The sequence below is a fragment of the Peromyscus leucopus genome, chromosome 5 (genome assembly GCF_004664715.2).
Source record: "Peromyscus leucopus breed LL Stock chromosome 5, UCI_PerLeu_2.1, whole genome shotgun sequence".
Taxonomy (NCBI): domain Eukaryota; kingdom Metazoa; phylum Chordata; class Mammalia; order Rodentia; family Cricetidae; genus Peromyscus; species Peromyscus leucopus.
Window position 1 is genome coordinate 104,854,207 of NC_051067.1, and position 21,149 is coordinate 104,875,355.

The window sequence follows — 21,149 nt, forward strand, 5'->3', positions numbered from 1 at the left end:
ATACAAAATAACTCAGGAAGTCTGTCTGTTCATTCTCACCCACAAAGTGACTCAACCACATTCTTACAAACCAGCAAATATTTCTGCAACAATTACTGGCAGCAGCAAGATTATGACTGTGGGTCAGGCACTGAGAAGCAGATGGTTCTCTACATTTCCCACTGCAGTGGGGTGTCTTTTCTGTCTTTTTTTTTTTCCTACAAAAAGGAGAGCAACATAGAGGTCAATATGAATAGAACCCCACTGTCTCTACTGGAGAAGAGTGCCTGGAAGAGGTAGAATTTGTACAACATGCTCATGCCATGGATCATATAAAATGTTCAAATTACTTCTAGAGCACACTCAAGAAGTTGAAAGATGGTTTTAAAGATGCAAATCATGTGAATGGTGATTATAGGATAAGAGGACAGGCAAGAATACTAGACATAGCCATTCACTGAGAGTTCAGTACATGCCCCTAGATCAGTATGAAAAGCATCTAATATTCTTCAAATGTTTTTTAAATGCGAGTGATTTTGTAACATAGAGAGACAGACACCAAGAAATGCAATGTTATTTATCTACAATACCACAGTTAGCACATAATACAGACAGAATTTATAGGCAGGTCTGCAAACAAAACTCACTTTCTTTCCCATAGTCTACTTCTAAATAAAACGAGTGGAACAAGAATTAAGTCTGAGACTTGGCCTCAAAGATAGTTTTTGCTATTTGTAAAAGTGAAGTAAATTTACATGAACAGGCATCAATCAGAGGAAGAGATTCATGGTCTTAGGAGAACTGGAGTCTAAATACAAGAAGAAAGGAGAGGGAGAGGTGAGGAATGAGTGCTGGAAGGGAAGTAGACAGGAGAGGAAAATATTTAGGTCAAGGTTATCTGGCCTTAGAGATCTCTGGAGATGAGTCAGACCAAATGAACAAGAAATGAGAAAGTAGAAGAAAGATCTATTGGTGGAGGTGAAGTCCATAAAACACCAGAGAGAATGAATGTTTTACCTAAGGTTTTGATTTGAGATGAGATCTCTACATAGAGGGTCTAATGGCTTGGAGAATTGTAGAGGAATTTATGGGGTCATTTGATCTGATCTTCTATGTAACACTGATATCCTACAACACCCACCACCAAGAAGTGCTCAGCCCCCATTAATCACTTCTCTTGACAAGGAGCTTACTCCCTACAATGTCAGGTCCTGTTATGACAGGTGATCTTTGTGACTTGTTCCAAAGGATCTCAATTCTCAATTTCAGCCCAAGGAAAATATATCAGACACATTCAAGTATTCCCACCTGTAAATTTTCTTGAAGTACATAGATGCCTAGTATATATATATATATATATATATTCTGGCTTTCATCTTCTCCCAAATCATGATTTACAGATTCTTCTGTGCACACCCTACCCACTGGCAGCCATATGTGATGCCAAAGTCCTTAAAGCTTTCATTCGAAGTTCCTCTAGACAAGAGAGAAGACAGAGGCTCAGAGAACATGAGTAACACCATGGTAACTTAGCCAGAGGGAAAGAGACAAACTCAGATCATTCCTCCAACCTGAGGACTTTGACCTTTTTGTAGAAATTATGATAATTTTATTCTTGACTTAAGATCAAAGCAGGAAAAGAAAATAATGAGCATGTTTTCATTTGGTGTTTGAATACATTAACAACGTGGAGTAAAAGTAAATGATAAGGGCAAAGGGCATAATTCAGAAGTAGAACATGCACTTAGTATATATGAAGACCTGGCTTCAATGCCTACTACCAAGAAAATTAAAAATAAAAAATAAAACAATAATAATTAAGCTACAAGTAGAGTTGAGTCAGAGTTGAGTCAGACCTGGCTTCAATGCTTACTACCAAGAAAATTAAAAATAACAAATAAAACAATAATAATTAAGCTACAAGTAGAGTTGAGTCAGAGTTGTAGTTGACCTGTTAAAAATATCATCATATAAAATACCTTTTTGTGCCAGGTGCGATGGATGTATTCCAAACACTTGGGAAGCAGAGACAGAAAGATCAGAAATTCAAGACCAAAGTCAGCCTGGGGACAGGAGGTCCTGACTCAAAATAAAAGAAAAAACAAAATACCTTCTTAGGTTGCTCTAGTGGTTAAATGAAAAATCAGTGATTTATATCTATAAATGGAGGTGAGAAATTCCCCCAGTTTTCTGAAAATAAAGTCCTACTTCCTTTTGTTTATCAAAGAGTAAGAATTTATATTGGATAATTAGATAAACTTCCCCTCTTTGTCATTTTATAATCAATAACATCTTTAAAATCTAGTTTCATGATAATGTCTTCTAATAAAATGCATCAGAAGAAGCCGTTTCATGGACTATAACTTTATAGACAATGAGGTTAATCAGAGTGGATACATTTTCAAAACTGATTACGGCTTATCCAGTCTCCAAGGTCGAAAGACAGAAATCAATTATAAAATTTTGGCTTTAAATGACATCATAAAGACAATTTCCAGACTTCCCTCTTGTCATTGTTATACCCAATACCTTTTGAAATCCAGAACTATCTTTCTGTGAGTGTGTTAATGAAGTTGTAACTCCTGTGGATCCTTCCATGTGGTGAACTTCAGTGCATGGCGGATGAAACCACCCACAGCCACATGAGCTGAAAGTTTGACTTCTAAAGGCACAGGGCACCTACTGTCTGACACACTCTTACTTTTTGAATATTTTAAAGACAAGGGGAATAGACACTTCAAAAATAACAGATTCTTCTTTGCATGAAAATATAATATGTTTCCATCTTAATGATGTAAAAGAATAGCTTGTTATCACAGTGCATCTGAAGGAAAAAAAACAAATTACACATGCAAATGTTTTGGGGCTAATTAATTCAATTCTGGAGATAAAATTGGGACAGTGCATAATTGTGAGCAGATTCCTAATAAGATCTGGAGTCTAGCAAATTTTAACCAAGGTACCAGAACATATATTTCCAAGAGGTGCAGCTTCTTGCAGACCCCTATGTCAGTGCCTGATCCATTCTAGGTTTGCAAAGAGCTTAAAATGCTGATGAGTTATTTGTCCCATCATGCCTGCTCTGTAGGAACCTCAGGGTCAAAATTTAGACTAAATAAGTAGAAATTCTAGTTACTTTATACAACTTAAAGTGCCACCTGGGAAACTGGAATTCATCTGCAATGGTGATGTAAAGATATTATCTTAAAACCTATGCCAGCCGGTGGTGCGCACGCTTAACCACACTCGAGCAAGCAGCGATCCTGTGATCGAGCACCTCTACCAAATTCAAAAGAAACACAAGAAAAGTCAAAAAAAAAAAAAAAAAAAAAAACCTATGCCAGTTCCATTAACTGGCCTGAATCTGAATAGCCCAACTCACTTTAACTTATTGGAAAGAAGGAACATGGGTCTGTTGTCATATAGATGTACATTGGAATAGTGAATCTTTCAGTAATTTGCTATGTGATAGAAGCAAACATTAAAACCCTTAATATAACCTCAAGTTTTCATTTGTAAAGTGAGATTGAAAATATCCATGCTCAGGATTTTATGGTTGGTTCTGATGAGAATTAGAACCCCGAAAAAATAGAAAGAAAGGAAGGAAGGAAGGAAGGAAGGAAGGAAGGAAGGAAGGAAGGAAGGAAGGAAGGAAGGAAGAGAATTTGTGTTTGTGTTTAGAAAAATAGAAAAAAGTCTTTACAATCCAAGCTGCCTTTTATGTGCATTTGGTCCTAAAAAGAAGAATTCTTTTGTTCTGTCATAAGACCAAAATCTGATATAAATCACAAAAGCCTTGAGAGATCCTATTGGCTTCCACAAGGGCAGGCTAGACAAGTTGATTAAGCTTGTCACATTTGGGACAGAGGAATTTAGAAGCATTCTAGATCCCATCATAAACAAACTATCTCGGAGCTAGGTGTAAGAAGACTCCTAGTCATTTGTGTTTGTCCCTTCTAGGGACATTGATTCTGTGCTACAACTTCCCCAGTTTTAAAAAGTAGCAAGAGGTTTCTTCTCATAAGGCATGGAATCCCTTCAGCCTAGCAGAGAAGAAAAAAATCATTTTCACTCTGTCTCAGATAAGAAATGAGTAGCCTAGAATAGAGTGAAGAGTGTAGAAAGGAGCTGTAATATACAGATGTGCCCAGGTTGGCACTGTAGCTCAGTGGTCTTCACTTAGAGGGCATAAAGCTATGTGTCCTTCCCTAGAGGGTATTAATATTAAAGAAGAACTCTGAGTAAAATATTTGATCCCCTCTCCTTCCTATTCTCTACCTGTGCAGAGAGATGGGTGTTTATGATTAACATTAAAGTAATAATAACATTTATTGTCTATACATGCCAGATATGGCTAAGTGTAGTACATGAATTATCCCATGAGATGAGTGACAACCAAGGACCAGATGATTAAAATCATTTTCCCAAGGTCAACCAGCCATCAGAACAGAAAGCCAGTCTTTGAACTCAGCCTGGTAGCCACAGAGCCCAAGATGTAATCCTTGGTCTCTACTACATTTTTAGTTAAAGGAGATGAATGAAGTCAGGAGGGAGACTGATTGCTGGTAGAGATAACTGACAATGTTCTCCTGGAGCAGAGCTCAGGACACAATGTCTGATACATTATGAATTCACAGGGGGGACTGCTTGTGAGTCACACCTGTTGATACCCATACTACGTGACTCCAGCCCCTGGGGAAGTTAGAAGAAGACATGGGAGAAGAGAAGGCAAGAATGCTAGTGGCCATGTTATAGGGCTCCATGGCTACAGGCAAGGCATGGACTGCCCAGCTCCAGGTCTCTCCTTTTCTCCAGTTATGTTGATATCCACAGTCCCACAGCCCCACCCATGTAGGAGTGTGGAAAAGAAGCCGAGCACGTCATCTGTGTGTGTGTGTGTGTGTGTGTGTGTGTGTGTGTGTGTGTGTGTGTGTTTTCCTTTAATTCTTTTTTTTCATCTTTTTATCACAAGTTCCTTGGTAATTTTCCGATTTCAAAGGAAATATTTGGAAGGATATCTGAGGACTGGATGTGTTCATGTTTTACACCAAATACTTTCAACATGAGAATCCGCCCAGTCGTATCTAATAAAAATATCCTTCCTGAGCTGGTACCAGGAGGTTTCATTAAAATAGCAGTCGATAAGCAGAGCTGACTTGGCACCAAGGAAGAAAATCGCAGGCGTATCAGGTCTTTGGAATTCAAGAGCAGCTGAATCCAGGCCTTTTTTAGTTGTTTTAGGACCATATTCTGGGTGTTGCCTGGTCAGATGCTGAGGAACATACTGAAGAGGGAGAAAAAAATATCTTTTCATACTATCTTAGGTTCATGGCTGAGGCTCCTGTAGCAAAAGACAGATTAATAGGAGACAAGCATACAGATTTATTTAATGTCTTATATGACAAAGGAGCCTTAGAAACGAAGATCCAAAGCAACAGAGAAGCCTGTGTGTTTGGATGGTATGTTGGATGAAAAAGTAGAGAGAACTGCAACAACACGGGAAGCATTTAACAAAGCCAGTGTTTTCCTGATCTTCCCCATAACCCTGTACCTTCAGAGGTGAAGATGTTCTTAGCCTTAAGATGCAGGAAGAGGGGACAAGGGAAAGGGAAAGGCAATCTTCCTGTGTTCCATATTTGGGAATAGCATGTTATGAATCCTGACTATTTATACAATCACAATCATTGTGAAAGAAGTATTGGAAACCTACTATGTCTCCATCATGCCCCAAATGGATCACTGCCAATGTTCCAGAACCAAAGATCCCTTCTATTGGTGATCTAAAGCACAGATGAGCTCTCCAAGGAGTTTCTTCCTAGTGCTTCATTTCCTTAACACAATTGCCCACTCAACAAAAAGGTCAAGCTGGCAAAGTGGTGCTGGCCTGAGATCCTAGCCAGTAGGAAGTCTGATGCAGTATTACCAGTATGAGACCAATCTGGATAACTCAACAAGTCCCTCTGAAAATATTTTTTTAATCTTTTTGTGTGTTATGTGTGCATAGAAACACAGCTATAGCATGCATGTGGAGGTCAAAAGACAATTTTGTAGAGATGGTTCTCTTCTTCCACCTTTAGAAGGGTTCTGGAGTGAAATTTGGGTCTCCAGCTTGCACATCAAATGCCCTTACTTGTTCAACCATCTAACAAGCCCCTTCAGAAACCTTTTATGTAGCTGAAGGTGTAACTCACTGGTAGAATGCTTGTCTAGCGTGTATAAAGCCCTGGGATCAATCCCTACAGCCTCCCAATGGAAGCCTGAACAAGTAGTTCCTAATATGTTCATTATAAAGTTCATCTGCTTGGTGTTGGGGACACCAAGTTAATAGGGATCTTACCTGAAAGGAACTTAGCATGGAGGTAAGACCTGTACAGAGTGCAAGAGCAGAAGCCACCAATCCCACATGGGGCTGAAGGGAGGAAGTAATCATTCCCAGCTGGAGAAGCATGAAAGACTTCCAGGAGGAAATGATATGGGAACCAGGCTTGAATGTGAGCATCAAGAATGGGAGTGGTCACATTTAGAGAAGTGATGAGCATAAAACATGCAAGCCAAGGATCATGACAGTATTCTTAGAAATTCAATCTTCTCTAGTTAAAGTTGGGTAGAGAAAGTGAGCAGCAAACAGCCATCCCCAGTGACTGGTGTCTGCTTTCTAGGGATAACTTACAACCTGCGACCTGGGCTGAGATCCTCACAGGCACTGTACACATCTCATTCTATCGCTCGGACAGAGCAAAGACTCCAGGCTTCTTTAAGGGTGGCAGTTGTTGACAGTCCAGAATTGAAATCCTAGAAAGCAAAAGCATCCTCAAACCCTCATTCCCATCACCCCAGTCCCATTCTGATGTCTGAGCACATAATGCTTCCCAATCCCTCCAAACACTGAACTCAAAAATCACAGCATCTGTGAAGAAAGGCTGCCTCTGCCTGGCCACCTGGCAGCTCAGAACTGCAAATTCCCTCCTTGACAAGCCTACACTCTGTCATGCAAGTTAGCCCTTGTCATGCTGTACTCAGTTTATCGTAAGTAAAAGCAACTATGGTAAAGACAGTGTACTGAGCACTCAGAAAACGTTTAGCTTTCCTACACCACTCCACCATCATCTCAGAAGGGCTAGGACAGTTATAGACTAGGACCCTTTTCTATAATGAAGAGCATGTACCAGGAGCCGTGGCACCTGGGTTTGTTTCTGGATCTGACATTTAGTTCTGTGACTTAAATAATTTACCAGCCTCTCTGGGCTTTGATATTTCTCATCTGATATATGGGACATCACCAATGACCACATCATTTGTGTTATGGTCACAGTCATGAATCCTGTGGGGACACAGAGGCCCCAGAATAGCAGCGATTCCTTCCTTGTTATACAACATGCTTATGCAGTAAGTGCTCTGTGCAGAGATGTTTGTTTCAACTTTTTCATTACATTCCTTTGGGGTGTGTATATGTGTGTGTCTGTGTGTATGTCTCTCTCTCTCTCTCTCTCTCTCTCTCTCTCTCTCTCTGTGTGTGTGTGTGTGTGTGTGTGTGTGTGTGTGTGTGTGTGTGTAGCTGTGTGCTATGTGAGCGGGTATAAACATGCCACAGCGAGTGCATGGAGGCCAGAGAAAGACTTTCAAGAATCAGTTTTCTCCTTCCATCACTCAGGCAATGGTGCCCTAACTCAGGTCATGAGGCTTAGAGTAAGCCTCTTCACTTGCTAAGCTATCTCCTGGACCCGGGAATGTTTATTTTATTATGCTTATTTTTAAACTCAGAGCTTTCTGTACCTAGTAGCTATCTTGAACACACATGGGCAAGTTCCCTAAGGTCCCTTCTAGCCTCCAGCGTTTTCCAGTCCCAGCTGCCATCCTGTGTTCTCAGAATCCCTGGGGAATGTTGAATGTCATGTGCTCTGCCAGTATACAGGCCACCTGCTGTCAAGGCACCTTCCTCCCAGAGCAGAGCCTGCTAGGGGACACCCAATCTGCTGGTGCCTCAGGTTATGCCTGAAACTCAGAGATAGAAAAACATTCTCTTTCAAAACATTCCATTTTTTTTATTGTTGTTATTGTTATTTCCAGAACATGAATTTGGTCTTTAAAGAAAAAAGAGAGAGAGAAGTAACTGATCTGTTTTTTGCCAGAGCTGTCTGGTCTCTCCAAACACTTAATCCAGCCGCTCTCATTGTTGGGGATCAAAGCGCCTTCCCCACACTCCAGCTTTGTTCTACCAAGAGTAGATGAACAGGGCAGAAAGCAGAGCTCCTCCGGGCTTCCTGGCCCCTCCCTTTCCCTAAACTTCCAGAGAACAAAGAGATTTACAAGGCAAGGATCCAAACTACAAGGTGCTAATGATTGGAATCACATGTTTTGGGGAGTGGGGGGAAGTGAGGGGGCTTGGACAAGTGTTCCCTAAGTCAGAAGGCTTCCAGGAGGAGGCAGTTAGGCAAGAGAAAGGCAGAGAGAGCCAGGACCAGGAGTAGGATCTGTCAGCCAGGACCTCTGTACCAGGAGGAGCCAGGAGCAGAACCTGGAGCCAGAAGTGCTCCGACTCATTTCATGGCATTAGAGCTCCCTGGCAAAAGTGTATCTTACACGAAGGGAACCCTCCATCCGCCATTGCTAACAGGTTCTCCCTTAGTTCTCTATGTACTGGGGGAGGCTCCACAGGACCCTACTCCTTTCTGTGTTGTATTTTGGATGTGCTAAGGATGATTTAAAAATTGCGGAGAATGGCAGAACACAGACTAGGAGAACAATTTTGAGGGAACACGAACTGCCCTTAAAGCTTGTTAATATGTAGTGACTCAGCCAGGGGCACCCAGTGCTGGTATAGGCATCTGTAAAGCACTTGGAGAACTTGCAGTTTCATTGAGTTCCTAGATGCTGCTGGATCAGGGGCTGTCCTTTGAGAATCTCTGTTCTGTACAATGAAGTCTCCCGATTATTGTGATGGTCTCTAATCTCAGCCCCCAAGAAGGTGGAAACCACACAAGCAATGAGCAGAATCTTGGCCCCCAAGGACTCCATCCTCCCATGTGCATCCCAGCATGGTCGGGTCAGAATGGAAACATGCAGGTCCTACTTTTAAATCTCTCCATAAAACCAAGGATTGGAAAGGAGATGGGTGGTACTGGGAGATAGCCCAGTCGGTAAAGTGTTTGCCCCACAAAGGACCTGAGTGCAAATACTGGCATCTAGGTAAAAAGCCAGGTGCAGTGCATACCTGTAATTCCAGTGCTGGGGAGGCAGAGACCAGCAGAGGCAGGTCCTTGGGACTTGCTAGCCAGTCTAGCAAAACAGTAAGGTTCAGAGAGAGAGAGAGACCCTGTTTCAAAAAGAAGGTGGGGAGGAATTAACAAAGACAAAGAAAGTCTACCTCTGGCCTCAGCTTGCACACACAGAAACATGAGCTCATACACACACACACACACACACACACACACACACACACACACACACACACACACCAGCACTGTGAAAAGCAGAGTAACATGGTGGCAAGCAGATGAAGAGGAGGTTGCTAAGGCACATTGCACGCATTTTGCAAACCTGCCTCCTAATGCAAGTTCCCTAAACCCTGTTAACATGTCTCTTCCTTTAAAAAAAGGGGGGGGGAAGCAAGCAACACACACAGAGTCATATTAGGCTCTGTGGCCAGGGTTGTTTTTAAAAGCCTATTGAACACACCTAACCTGACTCACCTAGCAACCCTGCCTTGCTGTGACTCCGCCATTGTTTACCAGCTGTGGCAAGGGGCAGGATGATTTCAAGTTCAGTGAACGAAATAAATGTCTTCCACTGAGTTGATAGGTTTTCTACTGAGCAGAAAGAGGGCACCAATGTTTCATCTGTGTACCCCACCTATACCCCAGAAGCAAGGGCATGTGTGTGACTGTTTAATTTGGCTATGCCTAGTCACTGGCATTCTTGTTAATGTACCAGCCTGCACTGTGAAAGAAACACCTGTTTCAATGGACCCTTGCTGAGGAAAGTGTCTTGTTGCTTTCGCAGATGAGAACTGAAGCAGGGATATTTCTGGGGAATCTCAGAACACAACCTTTGGAAAAGGGCTATCAGCTCAATGGCAGAACAAATAGGTTCCCCAACAGCTCTATCGGGAAGAGATAGAAAGAAGATCTTGATTAATGGTGGTGATTCTTCTCCCTTTTCCACACATTGATAGTGGGTGTTTCAGGGCTGAGTCTCCCAGGATTCTGCTCAGGGAGCTGTTAAAAAGAGAGGAGCATTTGCAGAGTGGAGCTGGGAACACTTTCTGTCCGCTAATTGTCTGAAATTCTCTGGGAGCAAGTTAAAGCCCTCTGTGTGGTCTTGAAATAATCAAATCAATGGCCAGATACTTCCAAAGTCACCTAGCTCAAACATCTGTAAGGAGAAAGAAGGTTCCCACAGGCAGCCAGCTGGGCTCAAAGTCATCCCATTATCCCGAGCAAGAGATTAAAGGCACATTATGGTCTCCAACTGCTCAGAAAGTCGAACAAGGGGCTGCCATGTCCAGACCAAAACGGTAGAGGTCAATAGATATGTTAAAGCCTGTGACTAAGATCTGTTCCCACACCATCACCGATAGCAGTTGAGCATGCTGAGAAAAGCTGTGGAGACGCAGAACACTTTTTCAAACACCAGGAAAGGAAACACCATTTCTAAAAATATGTGTGGCCAAGTCAAGGTGCTTACAATTAAAGTAGGTATTTTTCCCTCAGTGAAACCATGAAGATCCTATTTTGTGGCCTTAAATTTGGACCCTCAAAAAGGTGGCATTGTTAACATCTGGTAGGAGATATCTCTGAACCAGACAGCCCCACTCAGACCACAGGGCTGTTAGACAGTCAACACCACTCTCTTCTTTTCCCTCCTCAAACACAATTATCACAACACCATTCAGGACTTGTCTCTTTTGTCTTTATCCAATGTAAGTTAGATTTTTAAAAAAATGTCCCAAGTCGTCTCTGACCACAGCAAAGCCCACACTGAGAATCTTTTGTAGTGGTCTGTGTATGCTCATAGGTCAAGACTCCTTTGCTTCTTGCCTGGTGTAGTAGGCTGAGTAATAGCCCCCAAGTTATCTATGTCCTCATCCCAAGGACTTATAAATGTCTCCTTAAATGGCAAAAGGGATTTTGTAGGTACGGTTATATTAAAGCTCTTGCAATGGGGAAATTATTTTCACTATCAAGGTGTGTCCTAGAAGTGATGTATCTTTGTAAGAGGAAGGCAGAAGAAATGGGACTTCAGAGACAAACGGCAACAGTGTGATGGCCACAGCTACATACTGTGCTTTGCAGATCAGGGCACAGTCAGAGCTAGAGCAGGCACATGGCCAACTCTGGATGCTGGAGAAGGAGCATTGATTCCCCATTATAGCCTTCATAAAGAACCAGGTCCTTACCCTTGATTTTAGCCCAGTAAACCTTGTTTTGGACTTCTACCTTCTAACTGGAAAAGAATAAATGTGCATTGTTTTCAGTCATCAAATTTGGAGATACTTATTACAGCAGCAACAAGAAAGTGATACACTTAGACACTACCCAATTGCCCATGTAGTCACCTATATCCTGCTTTTGATGTTGTTTCCACTGAAGCCCCCAGACCTTGCTGGTCTCCTATACTGACTGAACTGACCCACAAGTGACAGCCCCCAGGTCAGAAGCTGACACCAGGCAGTAAAGGGCTGTATTGGCTATATCCAAGTTTCTAAAGCATAGGAGATGTGTGCTGTGATGCTGACCAGGACATTCAATCACTCATAGCACAAGAAATGAAATCTCAGTGAGCATTTACTTTATACCCATGTTTTTACCAGTAGGATTTTTCACATATTCCAAGTGAAGACAACAAGAATTTTGCAGGACTTAGGTGAGAACCAAATGGAATAAATTGTATTAGTAGCTAGCAAAAGTTAAGCTCTACAGAATCAGTATTTCCCCATTCTTAGACTATGACATATATAGGTTGCTATGTGACAGCACACAAAGCAGCCCAATGCCACAGGTTGTATTTGTTATTCCCATTGCACAGATAAGAAAACCAAGTTCTAGGAAGGCTGGGAAACTTAGACAAAGTCACATGGCTGATCCTAGGTCTCACAGGTGAGAATGAGATGGCAGTAGACATGGCACAGCTGGATTTCAGAGACCCTCTCCTTCACTACCTCATGTCAGTGCTCTGAGTACATTGGTGTACACTGATCAAAGTCACTACAGGTTTCTTGGATTCAGAGTTAGTGCTCTCTGTCCTGTCTGTTGTTGCTCTAGCTGGTGTATGCCATTCCCTGGGCCTACCACAGAAAGCCATTTCCTTTCTATTTAGAACTCATGAACAAGAGTCATAGCAGGGCATATATGTGAACCACCTATGTTCAAGTTCAGTGTTCTAAGATGTGATCACCCGACAAGCCATGGTTTTGTTGTAGCTTTTTACACCATCTCCTTCATAGATATTTATTAAATTCTTACTAGTATGTGCTGATCCCTGGGGCTTGAGTCATAAAAAGGTAGCTCTTCCCTTTGGCCTTTCACACCTGAGTTTAAAGCATCAAAGACTCAGCAAAGTGTGGCGGCTCACACATTTAGTCCCAAGTCTTTGGGGGCTAAATTAGGAGGATCCAGAGTTCAAGGCAATTCTCCACTACGAAGTAGAGGTAAGATTAGTCGGAGCTACATAGGCTCCTCAAAAAAAAAATATCAAAACAAAGGACATATATAACTTGAGGAACATGGAGCACTGGTCATTTCATATGTGACCATCTGGTGCTGAAGCCCAGAGAAGAAATGGCTATATATGCCTGGAAGAATTCAGCAAAGATTGAAAGACATTATGATTGAACTGAATTGCTAAGACTTGCCAGAGAGGGAAGAGAGCCTTGTTGAGCAGAGAGGGCCATTTATTTATGCAAAAGTTGAAAGTACTAGTGAAAAAAAATCTTATCAGCATTGCTAGAATGCAGGTTTCTATGTGGGTGGGGAGAGTGGGTGAAGGGAAGGTTGGGTTTCTACCCTAACAGCAAAAGACAGAACTTCTAGTCCTAATGAAGACTCAGATTCTCCACTGGGCTGCTACAATTAAATCTCAAATGGACTGAGCCTCCAGCCTTTCTTCCCTCTCTCCCCTCAAACTCTTGAACCTGAACTCTAAAGCATGTCACAGCGAAGCTCCCATGTTAATGAGGGAACGTCAAGGCATCTCATTCATATGCAAACACTCTGACACAGACGCTATATGAAATGAATTCAGATGGAATATGCCAGCGTGCTTTTTTTTCCCTTAAATCCTTCCAGAGAGTTATGATGTTGCTACATAAGTTAATGAGAGGAATGGAAGAGCAAACGCCGCTCTCAAAACCTGTCAACAGTATAACTATTTAGATGGGTATTAAAGCCAGACACTGTCATATAATTTGAGGGGATGGTTGAAGACATCTTAAGAATATTTTGTTTCTGACAATTGAATCATAATTCTAATAGACATCTCCAAAAAGAGTAGCAGTGGTAGCAGCCATGTAACGTTTATTTAGAAGCTGGTGAAGATCTTTGATTCAAAGTGCTGGATGAAGTGACAGTACCTGGCTCTTAGAATGTCAGACCTGCCAAGGGGTTTGAATTTTATTATAACACTAAGTGCTCAAGAAATATCATCTCCATAAGCAATACTATGCAGAGTGCTACACACATATTCTTTGTTAAATCTTCACAGCAGTTTTTTGAGGTAGCAACTTGCAATATCCTCATTTTATAGACATGTAAACTGAGACATAGAGAAAGTCCAGGACTTTCCCAAGGCTACATAGCTAATGAGTCATAGAATGGAGGTTTCTGGCCAAATCTTTCATGGGTACTTTGGAATAAAAATATTTGCCTTTAACCAGCAGTGAAAGTGAGTTTTTCATAAAATCTTGCAAAGAGGTAGAGTTCTGTAGGGAAGCTGGCTTAACATCTAGATTTGAGGACATTCATTACACATGCTCCCACAGACAAATGTCTAAACTTTGTCTACCATAGTTTGGTCATGTGACCACAAGGAGACGCTCACCTACTTTATAAATCTGTCACTGGGAAAATGTAGGCTCCTAAATCAAACTTTATACAAAAGAGTCTCACTTTCTCTTCAGCTGTCCTCAAGTTCCATATACCCCTTCTCTCTCTCTCTCTTCCCCTCTCTCCCTCCTCTCTCTCTCCCTCCCTCTCTCCTTGCAGATCAGGATCTCCAGTGCAGCTGCCACACTCCCCGCCATGATGCCCATGGACTCATCCTCTGAAACAGTAAGCCCCCAACAAACTCTTCTGTAAACTGTCTGAGGCATTGTGTCTCATCACAAAAATAGAAAAGCAACCAAGACAAGTGAGGTAAGCCCTGAGTGAAGAAAACCAAGGCAAGCTAGAAATGAGGTCACCACTTCAATACCTGGCACTCCGTGGTGTGCTGGCCAGAATCTAGACTGCATGGCAACTCATGCTTCCAACAGACTTCTGGGATAAGTTGTATTATCTTTCACTACACATGGTAGAACTTTGGCTTTCAGTGTGTAAGTTCCTCTCCTACACATAGCCTGTAAGCAGTGCATCTGGGATTTGAATAAATCTATCCAGATGCAAAGATTTTTTTCCCTTTGGCCAAGACTCTGTTCTTCATTTCCATGGAGAGATCATTTTATCTACTTCTTCTTCTTTCTTTCTTTCTTTTTTTTTTTTTTTTTTTTTTTTTTTTTTTTTTTTTTTGGTTTTTGGTTTTTGGTTTTTGAAGACAGGGTATCTCTGTGTAGCTTTGTGCCTTTCCTGGAACTCACTTTGGAGACCAGCCTGGCCTCGAACTCACAGAGATCCGCCTGCCTCTGCCTCCCGAGTGCTGGGATTAAAGGCGTGTGCCATCACTGCCCGGCTTTTATCTACTTCTTAATCCTGGGTAAAAGTTGATGGATTATGGTGGTGTGTGAGGGAAAATGAACCAAAGTACCTGAACCTCAGCATGTGGATTTTTAGTCATCCAATATCTTCTTAGAACTGGTATTTGCAAATCAAAAGGGCCATTAGAACAACAATAACCCTGCAGAGTCTGCTCTGACAGCAGTGTGTGGGAAGGCCTGGCCCTGGCCAATGTGGTGAATAAAGGAATGGAGGCCAAGGGGCACTTCCCTGTGGCAAAACAGGCATCTCCTGGTATTTCATTTCCACAGTGAACCAGAAGGCAACTTTTTAATCTCCATTATCCAGGAGAAAAAGTGAGGACTGGAGAACTTGAAGTGACTGGCTAAAGGATGCTCACAACGTTGTCTAAGCACCAGAAGCTACCAGGTCTATTAATACACACAGAGAAACTTCTGCCACGATATCAACACCAAAGCTCGCTGCTAAGACGGCAAATCCTCAAAATCATGTCAAGAAGAAGCCTCTCTTTACTTAATAAAGCCCAATGAGCCTTTAAAAATAGTGCTGCCAGTGATTGTATTTCTGGCTCACAGGGCAGCAGAGCAGAATATTTTAATGCAATGTTCTAAGGAAGGTGCCACCAGCAAGGAAATAGGCAAGACTTAAGGACAGGCTTGCCTTGGAATGTTTGGACTCATTTATTCTGCTTTCTTCTTTGGAATCTTTCAGTGATCCCTACCTGTGACTGGGGACAGAATATGTGGGGCTTGTTGCTTGCTTTGGGGAAATCGCATATCTTGGTTAAAAGGATTCAACTGCTGAACATAGGACCAGCCAAACCATCCTCAGCCACCCCATTAGTTAATCCTGACCCAGTGGACAGTGCCCCTGCTGACAGTGCATCTTCCTCAAAGGTCCTCAAGAGCACTATACCACTGGCACTGCATTGGGTTCCTTGGGAGAAAGAAGAAGGGGGAAAATGTCCCCTTTTTTCTCTTATGATTGTGAGCAAGGTTATATTCCAGGTCCAAAATGGAAATAACAAAGGAACATTCATCAGCTAAAAGAAATCCACAGAGGACCCAGTGGACACAACCTGTAGTGGTCCTTTTACCTTTCCCATGACTCTCTCCATTGTGAACGATTCCAAACAGATTTATCCCCCAGAGAAAAGGAGCCAGGAATCTGATTACAATATAAAGAACAAAGTTACTTTGGATCATTTCCCATTGTCATTACTCTGCTAATTGATTTGTCCCAGCTTTGCTCCCTTTTTATAATCTTTGGACAATAAAAAATGTCACCACTGACTTTTAATTTGTACAGTATAAAATGTCTCTTGGTTCCATTGGTGTTAAAGATGGCCTCTAGAGCGAGAGGTGACTTTTAGGATAGCATTGCTCTTTGTCAAGTCCATGACACTCTCTCCCCTTCTCTGGTGCTTGCTGCACTTCCCAGCTCCCCTTATCCTCACCTCCATCTGCTCTCACATTCAGGTATATGATTTGAGACGTATGACAACACGGGTCTCAAGGTGGGACATCTGTTATCCGACCATTTCAGAGGCAAGAGAATCTCAAGTTGAAGGCCAGCCATGGTGAGATACAGAGGTGTGAGGGAGAGGGATGTATATTCATTTCCCCAAAGAACTCAACTCCCACCTCTCCCCTAAAAAGCAAAAACTGCAGGGCTCAGGGCTTCACCTTCATTAATTAGGATCAAATCTCAATCCCTGATAACCCAAAGAAAAGAAAAGGCAGCCAATCATGCTAAAAGGCTGTAAAAGAACTTGCTATAATCCTCCCAAAGCACTCAAGAGAAGGCTTTCAGCCAAGTCAGGGTCATTTAATGTAGTCTGCTTTGGAAAAGATATTAAAACCGATTAAGTTCATTAAAAAAGAAAGAAAAGAAACCTCGTCTAAAGCAATGACCTCTGCCCAGCAGTCTTGTTAAAACAAGTACCTTTTCTCAGGATCTGAAATATGCTGGAAATTTCAACAAAAACTATGCAGAAAGGCAGGGCACACCCTCACCAGGGAGCAGATCTGTCTGCCTAGCAAACTGGCAGAAATCAGAAGCAAACATTGCTGTAGGTCCATTGCTGAAGAGGGATGGGTAATGCTGTCTCTGTTCTCAAATACTGCAGCCTGGACAGATATGACATTTCCACAGAAAATAAACCTGCCTGACAACACACAGTCAAGAGCAAGAGGATCCCCAGAGAAAGGACTCGTGTGCTGAACCTTCAGCAAGTAGGAGTCAAGTCTGGACGAGCACAGAGGAAGATCCTTTGGGCAGGAGAGTATCTGGAGCCAATGCAAGTAACTGAGAATGAGGGGCGCACACAGTTAGTCCCGTGGGAGGGTGGGAGAGGGAATTGAATCCTTCAGAGCTCAAACACAGACCAATGAACTGTGAGTTATCTTAAACTCCAGTGTGTGCATTGGTTACTTGACAAAACAGCTGAAAGAGAGGGGATTTATTTTGGCTCATGGTTTTGGGGGATTCAGGCCATGGTTTTTTTGGCTTCATAAGCTTGGGCAGATCATCACAGCCACAGAAGTTCACAATGAAGGACCTTTGTCATGGTGGAAGGGAAGCAGAGAGAGGAGTGGATTATAGGAAGAAGCCAAGGAAAATAAAGACCCTGGGAACACAACCCCTGTGACTTATTCCCTCCAACTAAGCTCTACATCCCTATTTTTTTTAAAATCAGCTCCATAATTTTCACCACCTTCCAAGAAAGCCATCATATTCTTAATGAATCAAGGGATTAATCCATTCATTAAGTGGGAGCCCTTATGATTTAATTTTCTCTGGGCACACATTCACCTACACCCCCAGAGGTGTGCCTCTTTGATCCCTTAGCCCCCCAAATGGTCTTGTTTCTATTCATATCCTCAGAACTCACAATTTTCAAGTTTCCATTGTGTTATGTCTCTTATTTGCCTCTATATATTATCTCAGGAAGTTGTCAGTTAGGGGCAGTATCCATCAACAGAACATTTGGAGTCATAAATACAATTAGGGAACATGGGTGGGGGATAAGGACACAAAATAATTCCATAGGTCAAGGAATAACTACCCTAGGTCTGTAGACACTTGATCATACCTGCTGTGATAATAATTATGACAGTAATAAAACAATAACAATAAAATCATCTGTCAGTTCTATGGATGAAAGCTAAACCGTGTTGTTCATCACAGTAACACTGTTTTTAGGGGTTTGTGTAGTACCTAGCTTCCTATCATGACTGAATAGAACTCAACCATGCCCAGCACCTTCTTGTCACTTTAGTAGATATATTAACTATCAATATAAGATGCCTTTTTAAAAGTGGGGAATAGAAATAAAGCAGATGTTATTGCTTCTTCTTTCAGGAATGCACAAACTAAAGGAATCCCCATGTATTCCAAAGAATGACGCATGGTTTGCTGTCATGTCCCAACCAAGAACAAATATGCCTCTTACAAGTATGGATACTCGGTAGCAAAACAATTATGTATCATGCAGGATACCCTGGGTACACTCGCAAGCCCTGAAAAACCAGTGGATGCCAACATCAAAAATAGAAAATATTTAAGGTATGCTATTGCTATATTGACCATTACATCGCTCAGAACTTCAGATGGCTTCAGGCACAATGTAGTTGAATTTTCAAAGAAAAAACAAAGAGGAAGTTTCCTTTGCTGTGTGTTGTGAATAATGTGATAGGTTGAGTTATTTCTGAAAGAATTTCAAGGAAACTGAAGATACCTCATGAAACTACTAACGTGAGGATAATATAGTTCTACATGATACATTTACATGAAGTAAAACCATGAAATGGTGCTTTGGTTTTGTGAAAGATTAGTAAAACTACTTAGAGTTAAGGAATCCTTTTGGACTCTAATTAAGAAAATTTAAAATTTGGCAATATTCCCATGTATGCACCCACTTACCATATACTGCTGTGTACATCTACTGTCAGCCTGATACCAGGCTGTACTTACATGCTGTTCAAAAAGACAACTAGGGGATGAGGAAATAACTTGATTGGTAAAATGTTTGCCATGCAATCTTGAGTACCTGAGTTTGATCCCTAGACTCTCATAAAAGCCCCAGGCATGGTAATACAGGCCTGTACTCTCACTGTTTGGAGAAAAGAGACAGGAGGATCCTTGGGGACTGCTGACCCATTGGTCTACTCAAATTAGTGAGTATCAGGTTTTATGAGAGACCCCTGCCCCCCCCCACACACACACATGAACACATGCTCAAAAATGAGAACTGGACAATGGTTCTTACATCTTCAGCAGGAACCTACTAAGGAAATCATTGATTTAAATCTAAATCCCAGGTTTCCTTGCATACCCTCAAAGATCATGATAAGGGCATGAGAGGCTGAATGAGAGGGTTAACAAGAATCACTATATGGTCTTTTCACCAGAATTGTCTTAGCATTCAGGGACTGGGCAGTGGGCAGTACAAGCTAGAGTATGACAAAACACTATCTTTTGAAAGTGGATAGGACTGAAGTGGAAGGCCTGAGCCAGGCCTTGGGTTTTTGTTCCATTCCAACAGCCATCTCTTTCTGCTTGCTTCTGGCATCTCCATTCTCCTCCCCCTTCATTCTGGTCTCCACCCCTTTAGTTTTGAATGGTCCCCTACAGGATTTTATTTGGCTTGTCCTCTGAATTCGTGTGTGTGTGTGTGTGTGTGTGTGTGTGTGTGTGTGTGTGTGTGCCCACGCAATGAGAGATAGACACATATGCCATGCTGCATACATGTGTGGGGATCAGAGAATAACTTTGTGGAGTTGGTTCTTTCCTTCTGTCTTCACATGGTTTCAGGAACTAAACTCGGGTAACCAGGTTTGCTTCTGTGACAAGAGCCTTTACTTCAAGGACTATCTCACTGCCCCAAAGTCATCTCAGTCTTGCATGGCCATGACTACAAACTATCAATGCCAGAATCAATGCCAGTACTACCACTGACACACATTAGCTCTACTGTAGATGGAAAATCTCATGGCAGAGATTATAAACTGAGACTTGGGAGATATCAGTGCCTGTGAGACCCATTTCTGGTCCCATGTGAACATAAGAGCTTGGAGCCCTGTAGCACCTTTCCAACTGGATCATCCTCCAACTCAATTTTAAAAGAAAAGAATTCACAACACCTAAATAAGGACTTTTATGTTGACCTGGTTTCTCCTTAGAAGCCAAACAAGACAAGTGACCATATTGTGAAATAGTACTATCTATACTGACAATGTCCACTGGTTTACAACAACCATGTGTGTGTGTGGGGGGGGTGTTCCTTATGAGAGGTATAATCACTTCTAGCAAATTTCTGCAGATGTAGCAATACTTTACCAGAATCTAATACCCTTGGGAACAACACAGAGAATTGCTGTCATCCACTACTCTTGTGTCTGGCTTTAAGAAGAGACATGGTATAGCCAGCATCTGGACCTCCTCCTTGAGGACACCCTATAATGAATACTTATTCTCCACCTTTGCCTTCTCATTTAAAAACAAAAACAAAGTAGAGAGAAAGGACAAGTGTCCAGAAGTCCATGCCCTTCATCACTGTCTTAGCATCAACTACTTACAAGTCGGAAAATGTTTGGCAGAAGGAAACTCAGCAACTAGGGTCCTCAGCTAATCATGTAGGAAGCTGCTGCAATGGCCAATCAGGTCTCTGATCCAAACTTGTTGCCCTGTCTTTTCTCCTGACAATCCTGCTTATGTAGAGGGTGGCAGATGAGAGACAAGGGAATCGAGGTATCTTCAAAAATCCTCCAGTCTCAGCTCTCCTAGAAGGCTGTCATAGTCTACATTCATTTCAAGTCAGGGAACTGTGGATTTTGAAAAACTTCAATATGTGTCTGCTAAGGCTGCTTACATTCCCACCTGGAAACCCATGCATAAGGCCATCCAGCCTCCAAGGCATTCAGATTCAGGACTGGACTCCACAGATGGATATCTCAGAGGTCCATGAACCCCCTGAGAGACATCAAGCACTCCATGCTCAGTCACAAGCATTTTTCTAGGAGACAGTCCATAATTTTCATTAGCTTCTCCAGTTAGATTCTAAGGCAAAACAAACTTGGGGCTACCTCTTGGCAGAAAATGCATTCCTTATAAAACAGGAACGTGAATTCTGTCCTTTCCAGCCTTACCATTCAAGCTGCACACTAGGTTTGCATTTAAAAGATTGATGTTTCCCTAACTTAATGTAATATTGCTATTGGCAAGTAGATCACTTTTAGAGTTATCGAACCTGCCAACTTTTATAACCACCAAGGTAAAAGCACA